The following is a 13382-nucleotide window of genomic DNA, read 5'->3' as shown; positions in this document are numbered from 1 at the left end:
TAGCCTACATAATTGCTTGGCAGCTTACTCCAAGAGGAAGTAATCATGTTACTCTCCATGAAGAGGATTTGATTCTGCTATATTGCATAATGAATCAACTCAAGGTAAATTGGGTGAGTACAATGGTATAGCATATGCTCAAATCCACAAGGCTTCTATATTATCGTTTTCCATATGCTATTTTTGTGTCAAAGCTAATTGATTATTTTGAAGTTGACACTGCAAATGAGAGAAATGACACCATTAAGGCAGCAAGTGAAATAGACAACTCCACTCTCTTGAAGATGGGGTTCCAAAAGGAGGATGACAACTGGGTATTTAGAAGGAATGCTGCAAATAGAGCTGAAAATGAAGCAGCTGATCCAGCAAATGAAGAAGAAGAAAATGCTGATGGGGTGCAGCACATGGATGAGTCACCAGTGCACTCTTCTGGAAATGAGGATGTTGCTGCTACAAGCCAAAATGCACTGGTTGCATATGAGGAACCTGTGTATAGAGGTGAACCTCTGTCCATGTTCGAAAGACAAGTTCTAAGCAGGCTGGACATACTCACATATGACCAAAAGGCACATTATGAAATGGCTCAAGCCAGGTTTCAACACTTGGATGACCAAATTGAAGGAGTTCAGGAGCAGCTAGCTGAGCTTTACTACAACAGCAAGTGATCCACTACAACAGCAAGAACTGCTGTGTGTTTGTAATTGATTGTATCAGTTTTAGTGGATTACACCTTGGAGTGAGGTGAACTGGACGTAGCTCTTGATGAGTGAACTAGTATAAAAATTCTTGTGTGATTCTTTTCTTATCCCTGCACTTAATTCTGTAATTTCACATAATCTGTCAAGAAAGGAATCTGTTATATTGAAACTAAATCTGTTAATTCTGGACCTGGTTAGATCTGCTATTCTAACTTGTTAATCAATCCTCTAATCATAAATCAAGTTGCTGTGTGAATTTGTAATAGGATAAGAAGGGTGAACTGGTTTCTTTAACTAAGCTGTGACATTTGGTTCATTACTCTAGATGGCTTATGTTAAGTAAAAATTGATTAATTCTGTACCTTAAACTGCAACTTTATAAACAGTGAAGGGTAATCAATTTAGTTCTGATATTGCTGCTGGTTGATCTAAAATGTGTTGATCTTGTTTTAATTGTGTCAGATTCATTTATAAAAACAATCTGTTCCTTTTAATATCAATCTGTTCTTTTCACCTCTATTACATAGTAAATTAGATTGTTTGCGAAAATTTGATAAGCTCAATTCACCCCTCCCCTCTTGATCTTAGACACTGCTTAACTCTAACAGTAAGAACTATGATGATGGACACTCCTATGTTTGTGAGTTCATTCCCAATGTCTACTCCTAGACCTATGAGTTTTGCTTTCCTAAGTTTGTAAAAGTTTGGTTATGAGATCTCCTAACTTAGAAATTTCTTTTGTTTGTCTTGTTAGTGTTTCATGGACATCAATAGGGTCATGCTCATTAAGGTTACCATGAAAACTAGAATAATGAGAGGGATTAGTCATTGTTGATTTTGAAAAAAAGGAATGATTTCACAAAAAAAATTGAATTCAACTAGAGTGGTAAAATATTTTCAAAAAAATGATTTTTGTTTTTGGTGTTAATCAAGGATTCTAGAATGAGAGTTCTCCAAGTTCGTTCTTAGGAAAGTAAGGTGAGTCATAATGAACTACTTAAGTATCAAGACTTTCCTAGCTAGAGTTTACCTTAGATAGTGCCTCCAAAATTTGCCTCAATGAATCTTCAAAATAATTTTGAAACCTAGTGTGTGTATGTAAATATGAAACCTAAGTAAAAAAAAAGTGTTTTATAAGCAAAGAAATATCCTAAGTATCACAATGACGTAGAAAGAAAAAAAAATATAGAAAATAGGAAAGTAAGAGAAATTCAAGTGAAAGTAAAGAATAAACGAGTCCAATAGTGAAAGTGCAGTTGACACTGAGAGCCCACTAACACACTTTCACGTTAATGCACATTGTACTATTACAAAGTTTATTGGGATTACCTTTGGAGGATTTTTCCAAATAACTGGAATGTAAAATATATACAAAAAAAATGTACACAAATTTTTTTGATACAAGTACAAAAGAATGTAGGCAAAGTGTTTGATGAAAGTCTTACTAGCATGGTTTGGTGTAATGCTCTATTCTTGTGATGACAATGAATGACAAGCCTCTAAATTCAATTTGGTCCTTTTCTCCTCTTTAAGTCACAACACAAGTGATCCTGCCTGTTGACCAGAGCGCAAGAGCCTTGCCTCGTCAAAGGTGTCTTCCTTCGGATCGGCTTTGCACCACGCTAGCTTCCGTCCTTCACTCCTCGATTCACCTCAAGAACCTGCAAAAGACATAGTGGCGCCGCTGCGGCCGATCGCGCTCCGACGCTCAAGTCAGTGACGGAACCACCAAAAACTCTAAGAGAGAAAACTAAGAACTCAAGAAACCGTGCAAAAACTCTCTCAGCGTACTCAAGTATTCTCAAGCGTAAAGAAGTGTTCTAAACGCGCGTACCTCAGAAGTTCGTTAGAATCCCTTATATACTTGTGCACTTTCTCTCTCCTGACAGTTACACCTCTAGACACGTGGCTCGTATCCAGCTGTACACGTGTCACCATCTGGAGCGTCCTCTGCTTGAGCGTCACTTCTTACTCTTCAGGCTGTTTCGACTAAGTTACCCATGCAAGGAGTAACTCAGTGTATAGCTGCCTTGGAGCGCGATCTCTTCAGTGTGGCGAGTGCGGGGTGTCACCATGCACACCTTCTCTGTGGTCTCGCCGGCCGCTATCATGATCTGCTTCACTTTCTTCACCGTGCATGTCCTGGTAAGCTGTTCCCTGACCTCAACCTCTGGCTAGCTAGGGAATGATCATCTGACAACTTCATCCTTCACACTCGTGCTCCTTGAAAGCCTTGAACAAGCTTTCCTGATCTTTCGGCGATGTCCTCCTCTTGGCGATCTCTGATCACTTGGTCGCCCAAGCTCGCATACGGCGACGACAACACAAGCCTGGTGACCGCCGGTTTAGATATGCTAGAGATCGGAGCACGCCTACTTAACGACTGGCGACTACACGAACTCCCCGATGTGCTTCCCTTCTACCAGCCAGGTGTTCCGCTTAACACGCCTATTTTATCTCTTGCTGCCACGTCATCACTCCCGACTACCTGGTCGGTACAACAAGCAATTGAATTCCTCTTCCGTAGGCACCAATATCAACACCAATTACTTTGTACAATATGAAACAAAAAAATTTAAAACAAGAAAAGATAAAATTTGGACAATTAAACTCAAATGGAATGTAATTAGACAAACAAGAAGTGAAAGAGAAAAATGACAAGAAACATATTAAGACTAAAAATAAAAGACTAGAAAAAGAAAAATAAACCTAAAAATAGCTCTAGAATAGATCAAAAGAACAAAAATAATGATCTCGCACTGACTAATCGAGGATTTGTAGTAATTTTTCCAAAATAAATTTTGATATGAAATTTTTAAAGTAATATCTCAACTCAAAATGTGATTAAAGAAAACAAATTTGAGGTGAAACATATATATATATGAATAACATTAATAATAATAATAATATGAATAATATAAATATTATAAAGTGTGATCATACTAGCATTAATGCATCATATCCCAGCAAACTCCGCAGTTAAGCGTGCTTGGACAAGAGTAGTATTAGGATGAGTGACCTCTTGGAAAGTCCTCGTGTTGCACCTCTTCTAAAAAAATAATATAAATATTATTCATAATAATATAATAATTATTAATAATATTATTCATGTTTATTATTAATAATAATATTATAAATACTATTAATATTATTACTACTATTAATATTACTAATATTTGATATTATTATGATTATCAATAATATTAATTTTATTATTATTATTACTATTCATCATATTATTTGTTGAACCAAGTGGTGTTCAAGCTTTGAAGAATCCAAACCCTTTGAAGGATGTTGAAGGCTTGGTTGTGCTTGCTGTTGTTGGTTGTCTTAGTTAGGATCTGAAGCTGTTAAAACCAAAACAACTGATTGATTCGAGGAAACAACCGATTGTTTGTTTTGGTACCATAACAGAAAAACTGTTTTAGCTTTAACTGAGCATTAAATGTTTTTAACTGATTACGCTCCAGTTTTTAATGCTTTGACAAATCTTTAAATGCAATGAATAAGTTTGTTAAGATTTGATAACAAACAACATCTTTCATAAATTCAGAAAAACATATTTGAGTTTAAGAAGAATGAAAATACAGTTTTTGAGTTTTTGAAAGAATTGAGATTGCTTCGAGATTGAGATTGATCAAAGTGTGTGATATAGGATTTTTGCTTGTATTGATTTCAGATTTACTTTTGTAACAAGTGTAATCCTTGTATTTTGTTGAACAAGTTTCTTCTGTGTGTTTGCTGAGAAGTGTTGTGTGTTCTTGAGGGGATCAAGATCAACATTCTTAGTGTTGGTGTGTTGGCCAAGAGAAGTGTGTGTCTTGAGGGGATCAAGGTCACTTTCTTGGTTGTGGTGTAAGTGATCTAGGTTTGATTGCTTAGTGGATTTTCTCAGTGGTTTATGAGAAGACTGGATGTAGCTATGGGTTTAGAGTGAACCAGTATAAACATCCGTGTGCTTTCTCTCTATCCTTAATCTCTTTAAATTCAGTTTTGATATTTGTTTACTGGTATAAACAACTGATTGTTTCTGCGAAACAACCAATTGTTTTTCTGGTGCTGTTGTTTTTGCTTATTGTTTTGGCAAACTGGATTCCTTATCAATTGTTTCTTGAGATAATTTCATTCTTGACTTAAAAGTTTGCGAAAACCCTCTTTAAACAATTCAGCCCCTTCTAGTTTAAAGCCATCCATTCTAACAATTGGTATTAGAGCATGGATGGTTCTTGAAAGTTGTTCAAGTTGATCCTAAAACTGTTTTTTAAATGGTTGATAGACTACCTTTTGGGAAAGGTGCTTCAATCAACAGACCACCTCTGTTTTGTGGTTTGAACTACCAATTTTGGAAAGTAAGAATGAAAATCTTTTTGGAATCACTTGACAAAGGAATTTGGGATGCAATTGAAAATGGTCCTTTTGTCCCAAAGTTTGAAAAAGATGGATCTGTCATTGAAAAGCCTTGGTCTCAATGGACCGATTCAGAAAGCAAGAAGGCCAAATTCGATTGCATTGCCAAAAATATAATAACCTCTGCTTTAAATTCTGATGAGTTTTTCAGGGTCTCTCAATGAAAATCATCAAAGGAAATGTGGGACACCTTGGAAGTAACTCATGAAGGTACAAATGAGGTGAAGAGAGCTAGGAAACATGCTCTAATCCAAGAGTATGAGATGTTCAGAATGCTCAAAGGTGAAACAATTGCTGAAGTTCAGAAAAGATTTACGCACATCATCAATCATCTCATGAGCCTTGACAAGACCTTTGAAAAGGAAGAGCTAAACATCAAGATTTTGAAATGTCTTGATAGAGCATGGCAACCAAAGGTAACTATTATATCCGAATCTAAAGATCTAACATCCTTGAGTATGGCTTCTTTGTTTGGTAAGCTTAGGGAACATGAGTTAGAGATGAATAGACTCAATGTTCAAGAAAGCGAAGACAAGTACGTAAGGAGCATAGCCTTAAAAGCTTCCAATCACAAAGGAAAACAAGAATCCAGTGATGATAGTGATGAGGAAAATCTTAACTTGCTGTCAAGAAAGTTCAGCAAATTCTTGAAGAGGAACTGCAACAAGGACAACAACAAAGATAGGTATGGAAACAAGAAATCAAATGATTTTAAATCCAATAACTATACTTGTTTTGGTTGTGGTGAGCAAGGTCATATAAAGGCAGATTGTCCAAACAAGAGCAAGGAGAAAAAGCCTAGCTACAAGGAAAAGAAAGGCAAGACAAAAAGAGCCTACATAGCATGGGATGAAAATGAGGTATCATCATCAAGTTCTTCATCAACTGAAGATGAGAAAGCAAACCTTTGTTTGGTTGCTGAAAATGATGATGAATCTTGCAACTCAAGTGAGGTAAGTTCATGTGCTTCTTTAAATGAACAAAATTATAGTGAATTGCTTGAAGCTTTTCAAGAAACTCATGATGAAGCTAATGGATTGGTTCTTTCAAACAACCGATTGAAAGAACTTAACAGCTGGCTGGAAAAGAGAGTGAAATCTCTTGAAGATGAGGTTGAAAAATCTGAAAATGATTTCAAAAATCTGGAAAATCATTTTAAAAATTATTCTTGTAAGTGTGATACTCTCATTTGCGAAAATTGTGAAAATCTTGAGAAAAGGTTCATTATCTTGTTGACACTGTGGACAAGCTTTCAAAAGGGAAATCTAACTTTGAGAATGTCTTGGCATCTCAAAGTTGTGTTTTTGGAAAGGCTGGTTTAGGTTTCAATCCACATAACCAACAAGATAAGTTTTCAAATTTTTTTTAAGAAAGCCAGTAAAACAATCGATTGTTAAATCGAAACAACCGGTTGTTACATGCTTTTATTGCATGAAAAAGGTCATTCGGTTAGATTCTGCAAAATAAGAAAGTTATCTGTTCCTAGAGGCTACATGAAATGGATTCCTAAAGGATGTGAGGTTCCAAATGAGAAAAAGAAATCTATTGGACCCACATTTGTGAAGGGACCAAATCTTGTTGCTTGAACTCATGCTTGTTCCAAATGAGATTGAGATTGATCAAAGTGTGTGATATATGATTTTTGCTTGTATTGATTTCAGATTTACTTTTGTAACAAGTGTAATCCTTGTATTCTGTTGAACAAGTTTCTTCTGTGTGTTTGCTGAGAAGTGTTGTGTGTTCTTGAGGGGATCAAGATCAACATTCTTAGTGTTGGTGTGTTGGCCAAGAGAAGTGTGTGTCTTGAGGGGATCAAGGTCACTTTCTTGGTTGTGGTGTAAGTGATCTAGGTTTGATTGCTTAGTGGATTTTCTCAGTGGTTTCTGAGAAGACTTGATGTAGCTATGGTTTTAGAGTGAACGAGTATAAACATCTGTGTGCTTTCTCTCTATCCTTAATCTCTTTAAATTCAGTTTTGATATTTGTTTACTGGTATAAACAACCGATTGTTTCTGCGAAACAACCGATTGTTTTTCTGGTGCTGTTATTTTTGCTTATTGTTTTGGCAAACTAGATTCCTTATCAATTGTTTCTTGAGATAATTTCATTCTTGACTTAAAAGTTTGCGAAAACCCTCTTTAAACAATTCACCCCCCTCTAATTTAAAGCCATCCATTCTAACATTATTAATACTCATAATATTATTCATATTATTAATAATATTGTTAATATTCCTAATATTATTAATATTCTTCATATTATTAGTATGATTAATATTATGTGTTATTCATATTATTAATAATATTATTTTATTAATATTATTAATATGAATACTCACCAACTTTAATCTGTAAGTAATACTCATCAACTTCAATCCATAGATAATACCCAATAACTTTATTTCGTAGGTAATACCCATCAACTTCAGTCCGTAGGTAATACATACATACTTTTGTCCGTAAGTAATACTCACCAACTACAGTCTGTTGGTAATATTCACTAATTCTAGTCCGTAGTAATACCCATCAACTTCAGTTCGTAGTAATACCCACAAACTCCAGTTCATAGGTATTATCCATCAACTTTAATTCGTAGGTAATACTTATACACTCGAGTTCGTAGGTAATACCCAACAATTCTAATCAGTGAGAAAATTTGTAGGTAATTTTGCATTTTTTTTAAGAAAAAATTCATTATTTTTTCTATTATTTACAATTACTATTTATAATTATTAATATTATTAATATTATCATATTATTAAAAGTATTAATATTCTTAAGATTATTTATATTATTAATATTGTTAATGTTATTAATATTGTTAATATTATTAATATTGTTAATATTGATAATATTTTAAATATTATTATTAATATTTTAAATATTATTATTAATATTTTAAATATTATTAATATTGATAATATTTTTAATATTTTTAATATTGATATATTTTCAATATTATTAATATTATTAATATTGATATATTATTAATATTGATATATTTTTAATATTATTAATATTTTTAATATTATTAATATTGATAATATTTTCAATATTTTTAATATTATTAATATTGATAATATTTTCAATTTAAAAATATTATTTATCTACGGATCGAGATATGTATGTAATAATAATATGTAGGTAATATTGAATTTAATTACCGATAGAGATTTGTGAGTAATGCAATATTTATCTACGGATCGAGATATGTGGGTAATAATATGTAGGTAATATTGAATTTACCTACAGATAAATATCTGTGGATAATAATTTTTAGGTAATATCCATAGATAATGCTGAATTTACCTCTGGATTCAGATTTGGGGTAATAATCCATGGGTAAATTTGATTTTTTTGTAGTGATTATTAATGTTAAGGGCAAGTATTGTTGAACCAAGTGGTGTTCAAACTTTGAAGAATCCAAATCCTTTGAAGGATGTTGAAGCCTCTGCTGTGCTTGATGTTGTTGTGCTGGTTTAAGCTTTGTTCTGGGGTAGTTTATATGTTGTAATCCACCCTGTGATTAAATCTAAAGCATTAGCATTCTCAATCTTTGTGAAAACAAAATGATTTCAAACTAAGTAAAAACAACAGATTGTTTTTGTCGAAACAACCGATTGTTTGTACTTAGGTGTTTTGAGAAAAAGTTTGAAAACTGTTTTGAATGGTTGAACTATTAAGTACCAAAACAACCGATTGATTCGAGGAAACAACGCGATTGTTTGTTTTGGGACCATAACAGAAAAACTGTTTTTTTTACTGAGCTTTAAATGATTTAACTGCTTACACTCCAGTCATTAAATGTTTTGACCAATCTTTTAATGCAATTTAAGAGTTTGTTAAGATTTGATAACAAACTACATCTTTGAATATATTCAGAAAAACATATTTAAGAATTAAGAATCTTTGACAAAGTTTTTCTAATAGAGTTTTTCAAAGTGCTGAGATTGCTAAGAGTTTGTGATTGATCAAAGTGCTGGAATAGGATTCTGCTTGTATTGATTTCATATTATCTTATGTAACAAGTGTAATCCTTGTACTCTGTTGAACAATTTCGTTTTTGTGTTTGCTGAGATTGGTTGTGTGTTCTTGAGGTGTTCAAGATCAGCAATCTTAGTGTTGGTCAAGGATAGTGTGTTTCTTAAGGTGTTCAAGGTCATTCTCTTGGTTGTTGTGTAAGTAATCAAGTGGTGATTGCTTAGTGGATATCCTCAGGGTTTCTGAGAAGACTGGATGTAGCTCTGGATTTGGAGTGAACCAGTATAAACAACTGTGTACAATTTCTCTATCCCTATCTCTTTAAATTCAGTTTTGTCAATTAATAACTGGTATAAACAACCGATTGTTTCGGTAAAACAACTGATTGTTTTTCCAGTATTGTGCTTTTGCTTTATGTTTTGAAAAACTGAATTTTTAATCAAGGTTTTCTTGAAGTATTTTTCATTCTAAGCTTAAAAGTTTACTAAAATCTTTCTTAAACAATTCACCCCCCCTCTCGTTTAAGGCCATATATTCTAACAAGTATTAGATAGGAACTTAGGTTAACTATAGCTCGTTTCCAAAGTGGTCTTAATTTGACATAAGGGATAAAGTTGAACTCTTACCTTATAATGATTGTAATGATCTTGCTTAACTTTGTGTTAGAGTAGAAGAACAATTAAAAATGAAATCTTTTAAAAAAATCATACTTTATCACTTCCTATGTCACCAAAGAGTTTAGAAAAGATAATTATTTTCCAAAGAAAAAGAAAAACTACGAGACAAAGAGAGGGATAAGGGCAATTTAAAGAAAATTATAAAAATAATTATGCTATTTCTTCTAAAGAGGTCAAAACCAAACAAGTTCACTGCTTCAAGTGTCTTGAGAAAGGATATTATGCTTCTAAGTGTCCTAAAAAATGTAACATGATTTTAAAATATTAAGACACTCGAAATATTGAGACTTCATCTTCTTCCTTTGGTGAAGAAGAAGTTGCAACTTCTGAAGAAGAAATCCAACCTTGTGCATGTGAATTATTGATAGTTCAGCAACTTTTACAAAGTCATCCTACAAAACTAGACCAGTCACAATGAGATATCCTATTCCACGTACGTTGTAAAGTTTGGGAAAACATTTGTTTAGTCATTGTGGATAGTGGCTTTTGTTGCAACTTTTGTAGTTCTAGATTAGTTGATAAATGGGCCTTAAAATCACTACCTCACCCTCAACCTTATAAATTAGATTGGATTAGTCAAGATGGTGGTATGGTAGTTCAAAACCAAGTGAGGGTTTTATCGTCATAGGAAACTATAAAGAAAACATTTTGTGTGACATTGTCCCTATGGAAATAGGACACATTATCCTTGGTAGACCTTGACAGTGTGATCATAAAACATCTCATGAGGGTCACTCTAATAAAATCACATTTTTTTCCAATGCCATAAATTTATTCTATGTCATCTCACACCACACTAGGTTAGGGAGGATGAAATAAAATTGAAAACAAAAATTGAGAATGAAAATCTAACCATTGAAAAACGTGACAACATGCAAAATCTAAAGTCATTTCTTCCAAACAACTTTACATGCTCATCATCAGTTGATAGAGGTACTTTTTCTTCTTTTATAAATAGGATTCTATCTCCATTTGTAATCATATTTGGATTATATGTGAATGAAATTTCTAAATTTAGAACATTATCTCCAAATCTCTCCTTTGTTGGAGCATCTTAGAGCCTAGTGAAGAACTCCAAGAAAGTTGGCAGAACCTCTTCTTTGACTTGGAACCAAAAGTCACTCCAATCCTCACCTAATCCACTCCATTCGGTGAAATCAACTCCTTAAAACTTACGATGCTCATCCTCAATCCAAGCAAGCTTCTACAGTTTGCATCACGTTTTTTCTTCTTTTGATCATTCGTTTGGTCAATGTTCCTTCTTTAGATGGTATCTTTATAATCTCTTAGACATTTTTCCAATATTAATACCAAGATACGATTGTCGGATGGTCTTCTACTGTAAATGTGTGTCATTATACGTATAGCATGTCTTTTGTTGTTGTATCGTCTGTTCATTAAAGGTAGTTGGTCTTGCTCATCTTCTCTAATGTTTTTTTTGTCTATTCTTATATTGCATAGGAGTCAACTTTATTATACCATAACACATCTTATATTGTTTTTTTATCATCAAAACACATAGACGCTTATATCATGAGATTGTCTGATGGGTATTGGATCGTCTAATGACTTAACAATATCTTGTCATTTTAAAAATTTAGCTTTGGTTAACCAATTACAAGATTGTTTTTTGATCAATTTTCCTGAATGAGACATATGTATATGAGCTTTTCTTTTATGTCATAACCATGCACTTTCATCGTTCGCAATCTTTAATGTGATTCCACTAGCACAATTAGAATGATTCTTGACATTCTTAGGAATCATCTTGAGTTGGTTATGAGATAAGCACTTTATCATATAATTGGATCAAGGTTCTATGAACAAGAACTCACCAAAACTAGTGCCAAAACACAAACTCATATGGAAGTTCCAATTATTGTCAAATTGAACCGATTAAATTGGAAAGAAAAGCAAATGCACCGAACAAAATGGCTTAGAATTGAAATGTACCGAACAAAAGATAAGAAAACTGAATTAGAAGTGCTGGAAATTAAAAGGCACCGAACCAAAAGACAAGGAACACAAGCTATGGAATGAACATAAAAAAAGAAGGAAGGAAGGAGAAGAGAAAGATCATGAAGATGGAGGAATGGTTGGATGATCACGCCACTAGGAGGATGGAGACTCCAAGATAAGTGTGCAAGCCGCCACTTGAGGTAACCATGGAACCATCAAGATAAGACTAGTGAAGAAGGCACAAAGTGTAAGAAATTATGTAAATTAATTTCTATAAAGTGACTCACATGACTTAGAGTTGGGCTTTGGGCCCAAATATGATTTAATAATAATAATAGAATTAAAGGCCCATTGGTTAATGTGAGAAATATATATCTGATGATATACCTAATGAAAACCTACATCTGATGGAGATTGGGTACTAAAGGCTATAAGGTTCTGTCTCTGCAAATAATAGTTGTCTCACTGTTAACCATCACGAAAGTGTGAGACAAGAACGGAATTGCAAGAGATAGATTGGGATAAAGGAGATAAAGTAACTGCTCAATTAGGATCACTCATGGATCAAGGTAAGTGCCTATTCCTTCTTGATTATATGATTGTGTGAGAATCATGATATGATAAGATCTATTTGTGAACATAAATTTTATGTGTTCAATTTACGTTTATTCATGTTTTGACTTACATGTGGTATCAGAGCCTTGTTGCTCATTTTCTGTGATTCTCCATTAATGTTTTTCCAAAAATTTGAAGAACCCTAATTAAAAAAAAATTATTCCCAATTTAAGAACCCTAATTTAAAAATTATTTCCAATTTAAGAACCCTAATTTTAAATTAGGGTTTATAAATTAAGGTTTTCATTCCTCTATGACAGTTCCCTAATTGTCTTAAACCATCAAAATTAAAGAACCCTAATTTTAATTAATCCCAATTGAAAAAACCCTAATTTTAAAATTAGGGGTTTATGGAGTGTGCCTCTTTATGTCATTTTTTAATTCAATTGAAGAAAGATGAAACTGCAGTCATCTTTTCCCGTGACACATTTAGTTATGGTTGACACCCCTTTGATGATAAAGTGAAAAATGGTGGCTGTGTTTTTTATTTTAGGGTTTCATGATAAAGTGAACAGAAAATTATATTATAATATAAAATAATGATATTTGTATTATAATATAAAATAATGATAATTGTATTATAATATAAAACAATGAAACAATATATATAAATAAATAAAATAGTGAGAGTAATTCTCTGCACCTAACGTAATGTTTTTTTATTTATTTTATTTTGATTAATGTTTCATTAAAGTTTTAATTCAAATTTTATTATGTTATTATTATTAATTAATTTAATTTGAATTATATTAAGGTTTTAATGAAATTTTATTATGTTATAATGTAATGCAATTTACATTTAAATTAAAGTTTAATTAATTAATTAAAAGTGAGTAGCAGAAAATTAATTTTTCTGTTTATGTATTATTATTATTTTTTTTTTTTAATGTAATTTAATTTGCATTAAATTAAAGTTTTAATGATTATGTTCATTAAATTAAAGTTTAATTAAATTTTTAATGAAATTTTATTATATTTTAATGTAATTTTATTTGAATTAAATTAAAGTTTAATTAAAGTTTTAATGAAATTTTATTATGTCATAA

At 32.4% G+C, this 13382-nt stretch overlaps 1 pseudogene; it reads left to right on the top strand.

Annotated features, from left to right (window-relative positions):
* Positions 1-3627: 3627 nt before the first annotated feature.
* Positions 3628-3745, top strand: LOC137813156 (5S ribosomal RNA; annotated as a pseudogene).
* Positions 3746-13382: the final 9637 nt, after the last annotated feature.

This window comes from Phaseolus vulgaris, chromosome 2 (assembly GCF_000499845.2).
Source record: "Phaseolus vulgaris cultivar G19833 chromosome 2, P. vulgaris v2.0, whole genome shotgun sequence".
Classification (NCBI taxonomy): domain Eukaryota; kingdom Viridiplantae; phylum Streptophyta; class Magnoliopsida; order Fabales; family Fabaceae; genus Phaseolus; species Phaseolus vulgaris.
Note: the sequence above shows the minus strand (reverse complement) of the source record. Positions and strands in the feature narration are given on the sequence as shown.